Below are 8,509 nucleotides of genomic sequence, written 5' to 3' on the forward strand. Positions count from 1 at the left end.
GCAGCATGCCATGCTCTGCGGTGACCCCACCCCAAGGGCCCCATGGATACTTCATGGGAGCTGGAGTCATAGGCCATCAGAATTAACTTTGAGGACTAGGTGTTGGATGAGGAAGAGGAGGAGGAGCAGGATGTGGGACAGTTGACAGGGGATCCTGTAGAATGGCAAGCCAGGACCTCTTTTTGACTCCTGAGTGAGCCATCCCCAGCAGTCCAGCACTGGCAAGCCTGATGTGGGGGAGGGAACCTCTGGTAAGTATGCAGTTTGCTTCAATATTGCAGGGACTCAGATGGTCAGTTACTTTTTTTAAAAAAATCAGGCTAGAAGAGGTAGTGAACTAGCCAATACAGGTATAATATATATATATATATTTTTTCTACTTGCTTATTCCCCCATATGGCTAGGCAAAGGGGGCCCTGCAGAACAGTTTGTTTATGTGCACTGGGACGTCCAGTGAATCCTTCATAGAGATCTAGAGAAAACTTTCCTGAAAGTAGTCTGTAATCCTCTGCTGAAGGTTTCTGTGGAGGGCTGCCTTATTTCTTCCAACACAGTAGGATACTTTCCCGTGCCAGTCAGCAATTACTTCAGCAGGCACCATTGCAGCACACAGGCTAGCAGCCTGTGGACCTGGTCTGCAGCCGGACCCGTGCAGGAGCTGTTCTGTTTCAGCCTCCATTAGCCTCAGGAGTGAGATATCAGCTAAAACCACTACCACTGTAGAAACAGTGCCAGCATTCAGTTCAAGTGCCCTGTCCACATATACTGATGCCCATGGGCTACCCCCGACATTGTCCCAACTCACCCCCTTCTGCCCCTGGGCTGTACTCACCATGGGTGGGACTGCCACTGTGCTTTATGAATCCCAAGGAGAAGTAAGAATGTTGTGCTTCTAATTTGTCAAGGAGAGTGAATGCACTCACAATAGTACCTCTGTCCATTGTTTCTTTAGCAGCTGGACAATGCAGCCTTGAGGGTCTCTCCATCCACATCAGCAGAGAGGCTTGGCCAGATAAGGAGGAAAAAGAAGAGGACAAGGGAAGATATGTTTCAGAAGGTCCTGCAAGTTTCTTGTGCTTCAGATTCCGAGCACAGGATTTGGAGGATCATGCTCAAGGACAGACTGCAGAGGGATAGAGAGGACAGGAGAAACGGGCAGCAAGAGATGCTAGCACTCCTCAGGTTGCAAAGAGACATGATGTGGTCTCTGACTGAACTTCAGGCTGAACAGAACCATGCTCGCCTCCCTCTGTAGCCCATAAAGAAATACATTCTGGGACCTCCCTACACTTCCTCCCCCAGCCCGACCCCACATTCCACGTATCTTCCGGGGTAGCAGCACTACTCTTACCACTCCACCCTGCAGGAAAGTGCATGCAATCACAACCGCACATACACTAACTGTCTCTCTCACAGGTCAGTGTATGTGTTTGTGAAATGGAAATGACTGGTCTTTCCCTTTCAAAGGAACTTTCCTCTGTATTTATAAAGTTTTGTTCAGTTTTCAGTGTATATGTTTGCATGGGTTTAGATTAAAAGTCTATTTATGGAAACTTTATTAGTCTACAACATATGGTTGCTGGGACTGACATCATTCACAGATAATAGCAATGGGTGCATTTGCAATGTTCTATTGCCACACACAGAGCACGCCTTACAACGGTCATACTAGGGTGCAAAAAAATAATAATAATAATAATGCCAGGCACAGCACATTACAGCAACACACATTACTGTGGTGCATTGTTAAAGTGGTCCTTCAAAGCCTCCCTGAGCTGTATAGCTCCCCGTTGAGCATTTTTTATAGTCCTGGTATCTGGCTGCTCAAAATCAGCAGACAGCCGCTCCACCTCTGTGCCCTTCGTCTGCAGCAACTTCTCCTCCTTTGCTTCACAGATATTATGAAGCACACAGCAGGCAGCTATGATCATGAGAATATTTTATTCACTTAGGTCTACTCTCATGAGTAGAGAGTGCCAGCAGCTCTTCAAACAGCCAAAGGCACATTCAACAGTGATTCTGCACAGGCTGAGCCTGTTGTTGAAGCACTCCTTGCTCTGTCGAGGTGGCTGGCGTATGGCTTCATGAGCCAAGGGAGAAAAGGAGTAGTCTGGGTCTCCCAGGATCACTACGGACATTTCAACATCAAGGGTAATCCTCTGGTCTGGAATAAATGTCCCTTCTTGCAGCTTTCTATACACTCCTATGTTCTTAAAAACGCATGTGTCATGCACCTTCCTTGACCAGCCCACATTGATGTCGGTGAAACAACCCCAGTGATCGATCAGCACTTCCAATACCATTGAAAAGTAGCCCTTTCTGTTGATGTTCTCTGTGGCAAGATGGTCTAGTGCTAAAATAGGGATATGCATGCCATCTATCGCCCCACCACAGTTTGGGAACCATTTTGCTGCAAACCATTCGCTATGTCCCTCACATTGCCCATAGTCACAGTCCTTTGTAGCAGGATGCAATTAATGGCCTTGCACACTTGTATCACAGCAACCCCCACAGTGGATTTCTCAACTTCAAATTGATTCCTGACTGATCAGTAGCAATCTGGCATTGCTACCTTCCACACAGCGACGGTCACTCATTTTTCCACCGTGAGTTCAGCTCTCATTTTGGTGTCGCTGCGCTGGAGGGCTAGAGCGAGCTCCGCACACAGTTCCATGAATGTGGTCTTGTGAATCTGAAAGTTCTGCAGCCACTACTCATCATCCCCTACCTATATAATGATGCGATCCCACCAGTCAGTGCTTGTTTCTCAGGTTCAGAAATGGCAGTCCACTGTGTTCAGCTGCTCCATGAATGCCAACAACAGCCCTAAATTGTTTCTTTCCAAACAGCAAGGCAGCCTGCAGTTATATTCCGTCTCACAGCTCTGGAAATACTGCATGATTAGGCGCGTTTGTGACACTCATCACAATACTGCAGGTTGTGTTCATAATGATCACCACAGTACTGCAGAGCAATGGAGCTTCTTACAAAGATGGTGAATGCAGAGGTTTGCGGGTATTTTGAAAAGAGGTACAAAGCGTAATAGGATGTCCATGGAATGATGGGATGGAGAAAACTGCATCATTTACACTAAATACATATTCCCAGTCACCCCTGTGTGACTCATTTGCCTCCATGAGGCATTGGAAACCCTTCCCAAAACACCCTGTGCTAGAAGGTGGAGAGCTGCATAGTGGGATAGCTTACCCATGGTGCACTGCTCTCTGCATCTATAGAAGCGCTGCTAGTGAGGGCACGCTGACACAAGGAGCATAGTGTGGACGTGCAAAATGATTTAATTGCTGCAGCGGCTGTACGTAACTTACGTGGACTTAATTTTGTAGTGTAGACATGGCATCAGTAATGCCACAGCCAGAGTTAGATGCACAAGATGGTGGATCTGCAATGGAAGTGCCCTGAATGCCTCTGAAAGTGAATGATATTGATGGCATTGTTAACTTATTAAGTAGAAAATTTAGAATAGTGAATTAATAAGGATTCATTTGTGACTCAAACAATGTCATCCAACAGATCTGTGTTACTTAGGGTTACAAGCATGCATTTCTGTTAGTAAGTTACATACTTAGTTTATTTCTTTGATTTATTTTGCTTATTGTGACTCTCAGAAATGTTAGTTCGTAGGAAGTCCACATAGCTAGTGATGAAGGAGATGGCAGATGGGTTAGGCTTTCAGAAAAGTTCTGATGGCATGAGTACAAACCCTTTTTAGCTCTTCCCTTTTTTGTGTTTTGAAAACACTCCATCTTATATCCTCCTTTCTTCTCTTAAGTTAAATGCACACCCCAGACTGCATTTATATGGGATCCAAGGACAGATTCTCACTGAAGACACTAAGACATGAAATCACATCCTTAGCTAGTGGAAACTGGTGTCGCTCCACTGACTATAGTGGAGCTATACTGATTTATGCCAGCTGAGCATCTGGCCATGGTGCAATTAGGAAGTGTATTCTTAGAGATAGAAAGTGGAGTCTGTACCAGGAGGCTGATGTGAAACAGATGGAAACAACTGATGATGGTAAGCCACAGAACCATCCTCTGAAAGACAAATGAGTACATGAGAAGCTACCCAGCTCACACAGCTAATGAAATCAAGTATATTCTAGTAGTTCCCCCGTCCAGAGACTTTCAGTTGAATTTAGGTACATGGGCATGTGGGAGAGGGGAAGGAGAGAGAGAGAGAGATCCTTACAATTAGTTCAAGAGTGTAGTAAATCAAATTAAATCTGCCCAAGGAACCAGAGTGCATGGAAAAGATCCAGTGAGGGGAATTTAGGTGTAGTTGCACCAGCCAGCATCTGCTTTATACAGAAGTCAGCTGCATACTCAGGGGACACATTGCAGTCTAAGTCTGATGTCAGTTTTTAAAAAAAGGGCTCCAAAGGTGATTCCAGCAATTACAGGATGGTAAGCCGGACTTCAGTATCGGGCAAACTGCTTGAAACTATAGTAAAGAACAAAAAATTCAGACACATAGATTATCATAATTTGTTGGGGAAGAGTCAACATGGTTTTTGTAAAGGGAAATCATGCCTCACCAATCTATTATAATTCTTTGAGGATGTCAACAAGCACGTGGACAAGGGGGAACCAGTGGATATAGTGTACTTAGATTTTCAGAAAGCCTTTGACAAGGTCCCTCAACAAAGGCTCTTAAGCAAAGTAAGCTGTTATGGGATAAGAGGGAAAGTCTTCTCATGGATTGGTAACTGGTTAAAAGATAGGAATAAATGTTCAGTTTTCAGAATGGAGAGAGGTAAATAGTGGTGTCCCCCAGGGGTCTGTTCTGGGACCACTCCGATTCAACATATTCATAAATGATCTAGAAAAAGGGGTAAACAGTGAGATGGCAAAATTTCCAGAAGATACAAAACTGCTCAAAATACTTAAGTCCCAGGCAGACTGTGAAGAGCTACAAAAGGATCTCTCAAAACTGGGTGACTGTGCAACAAAATGGCAGATTAAATTCAATGTTGATAAATGCAAAATAATGCACATTGGAAAACATAATCCCAACTATACGAATAAAATGATGGGGTCTAAATTAGCTATTGCCACTCAAGAAAGAGATCTTGGAGTCATTGTTGGTAGTTCTCTGAAAACATCTGTCACGGTTCCTCCCCCACTCTGAACTCTAGGGTACAGATGTGGGGACCTGCATGAAAAACCTCCTAAGCTTATCTTTACCAGCTTAGGTCAAAACTTCCCCAAGGTACAAAATATTACATCCGTTATCCTTGGACTGGCCGCTACCACCACCAAACTAATACTGGTTACTGGGGAAGAGCTGTTTGGACGCGTCCTTCCCCCCAAAATACTTCCCAAAACCTTGCACCCCACTTCCTGGACAAGGTTTGGTAAAAAGCCTCACCAATTTGCCTAGGTGACTACAGACCCAGACCCTTGGATCTTAAGAACAATGAACAATCCTCCCAACACTTGCACTCCCCCTTTCCTGGGAAATGTTGGATAAAAAGCCTCACCAATTTGCATAGGTGACCACAGACCCAAACCCTTGGATCTGAAAATAATGAAAAAGCATTCAGTGTTTTACAAGAAGACTTTTAATAAAAAATAGAAGTAAATAGAAATAAAGAAATCCCCCCTGTAAAATCAGGATGGTAGATATCTTACAGGGTAATTAGATTCAAAAATATAGAGAACTCCTCTAGGCAAAACCTTAAGTTACAAAAAAGATACACAGACAGAAATAGTTATTCTATTCAGCACAATTCTTTTCTCAGCCATTTAAAGGAATCATAATCTAACACATACCTAGCTAGATTACTTACTAAAAGTTCTAAGACTCCATTCCTGTTCTGTCCCCGGCCAAGACGACTACAGACAGACCCAGACCCTTTGTTTCTCTCCCTCCTCCCAGCTTTTGAAAGTATCTTGTCTCCTCATTGGTCATTTTGGTCAGGTGCCAGCGAGGTTACCTTTAGCTTCTTAACCCTTTACAGGTGAGAGGAGCTTTCCCCTGGCCAGGAGGGATTTCAAAGGGGTTTACCCTTCCCTTTATATTTATGACAACATCCATTCAATGTGCAGCAGCAGTCAAAAAGCGAGCAGAGTTTTGGGAATCATGAAGAAAGGGATAGATAATAAGACAGAAAATATCATATTGCCTCTATATAAATCCATGGTATGCCCACATCTTGAATACTGCATGCAGGTGTGCTCGCCCCATCTCAAAAGACAAATACTGGAATTGGAAAAGGTTCAGAAAGGGCAACAAAATTTTTAGGGGTATGGAACAGCTCCCGTATGAGGAGAGATTAGTTAGATTGGGACTTTTCATCTTGGAAAAGAGGGAATATGATAGAGGTCTATAAAATCATGACTGGTGTGGAGAAAGTAAATAGGAAGAGTTATTTACTCCTTCCCATAACACAAGAACTCGGGGTCACCAAATAAAATTAATAGGGAGCACATATAGAAAAACAAAAGAAAGTATTTCTTCACACAACACACAGTCAAGCTGTGGAATTCTTTGCCAGAGGATGTTGTGAAGGCCAAGACTATAACATGGTTCAAAAAAGAACTAGATAAATTCATGGAGATAGGTCCATCAATGGCTAGGTCTGACCCAGTATGGCTGTTCTTATGTTTTTATGGTGCCCTTTGTTCAGGAATTCTGCTTTGGGCTAACAGCTAAGTTTTTCTGAGCCTTCCTTCTCTGAAAATCAGGTTGTTCTAAAGGTAGCCAAGGGCTACTGACATGATTCAAACCAATGCAGGATGGTATTTTCATTGCATTTAGGACAAAATCGCCACTGAACTCCTGTTTTCCTCTCACTCTTTTAGTCAGACAGTTTGTTATATAAAATGATGAAGTGCTGAAACACAGATTCCAGTTTTCCCAGATGTTGTTGCTCCCCCTCATAAATTATTGATGTAGATGTTATGGCTTCCCCCTGGATTATTAATTTCTGATCACTGCTATACACTACACTGATGACAATATATGCTGTATTGCCAATGGAGTGTTATCACATGTGGTTTGATTTATTATTTAATGGCTGACCTTCAAAAATCCTACAACTCTCTCATCTGGGAATACCCTTGAGGGCTCTGCTGAATCAATCTAATGCCTAAGTAGAAGTCCAAGACTTACACAAGGCCATCCAAACGATCAAGCCCCCTCTCTCCAGAGAAGGTGGACCAATGTTCAACAAACCAAAATTCTCCACTTAGCTAGCCAGTGGTTTATATCCAGACGCTTCTGCTTTCTGATCTCAGAAAAGATTGCATGGACATTTTTGTTCATCAGCAGCACACTTCCGATTTCCCTGAAGTCCGCTATTATCTGTGCGATATCCTGTGACAGTGTCATAAGTGCCAGTATAAACCATCACCAACAGATCTTTGCCAAAAAGCCTATCCAATCTTAGATTGAAGTCTTGTGTCTTATATCTGTTGTCTGCCTGTCATTCTTCTGAGTATAGAACCTCCAGCAAAGACTGTTGTCTTCCTTGGCCGTTCGAAGAACTCTTTGTGGGCAAACTTGATTCCTGTACAGGTTGGGCTGAGCTACCATCCACAGGTGTATTCCACATATCTCTCCATTCTCTTGGACCAGCTGGATCTTGAGAGGTATCATCCACAGTTTCCATGCTGAGGACTTGGTATTGATAGAAAACTTCTAGCTGTGTGGAATTCTTCCTGGTTCTCTTCTCTCTGATGGACACAGCCTGTCCATGCTCATCTGTCTCCAGCCATGCAGAATGCTGCTGTGACCTCTTGCCTGGCCTCCTTTCTGACTTCTTCTCTCTATAACTGCTTGTTTTGTGTCCCTCCTTCTATATCAACTCTTCACCCCCAGCCACAAATCAATTAATTTTGGCCCCTCAACACACCCCATGGTCTCCACTCAAAGCTGCACCCCACTTGCCCCCCAACATACCTATGTTCTTCCTGCACCCCCCCCCACATTGTGTGGAGGTGGGGAATTCAGGGGAGGTCCTGTTCTCCCCCTTCTAGGCCTGGTATGGCAGCATTGAAGAGAAGTGAGGCGAGGAAGGAGCAGAAATGAGCCAACCCATTTTTTCCCCACAAGGGGTGTGGGTGTAAAGAGCCACTCTGAGATTCTAGGCTTTTTCTGCTTCTTCCTCCCACACTGTGAACATGGTATCAGTTGGCTCCTCTCCTCTCCCTCCCCCCGCATCCAAAAACTTCTCTGTATCATGAGGCATAGGGGAAATTGCTCAGCCTACCTCCTGCAGCAGCTGTGATGGGTTGTTCTTTGGTAGGAGGTGGGAAAGCAGCCAATAAGAGGGGTTCTCCCCCTGTGCAGTCCAAAATGTTGTGAAGGCTGGGGCTTCTCCCATTATCTCCAGACTGGCTTGAGTAGGAGCAAAAATTGCATTATTTGCAAGAGGTAAAGCTTTCTCTGGAGCCATGAGAAGCCACAACATTGGACACCATTTTAGGTTATCTAAGGGAGTTCATAGAATATCAGAGTTGGAAGGGACCTCAAGAGGTCATCT

This window comes from Lepidochelys olivacea, assembly GCF_965140295.1.
Source record: "Lepidochelys olivacea isolate rLepOli2 genome assembly, chromosome: 1".
NCBI classification, from domain to species: domain Eukaryota; kingdom Metazoa; phylum Chordata; order Testudines; family Cheloniidae; genus Lepidochelys; species Lepidochelys olivacea.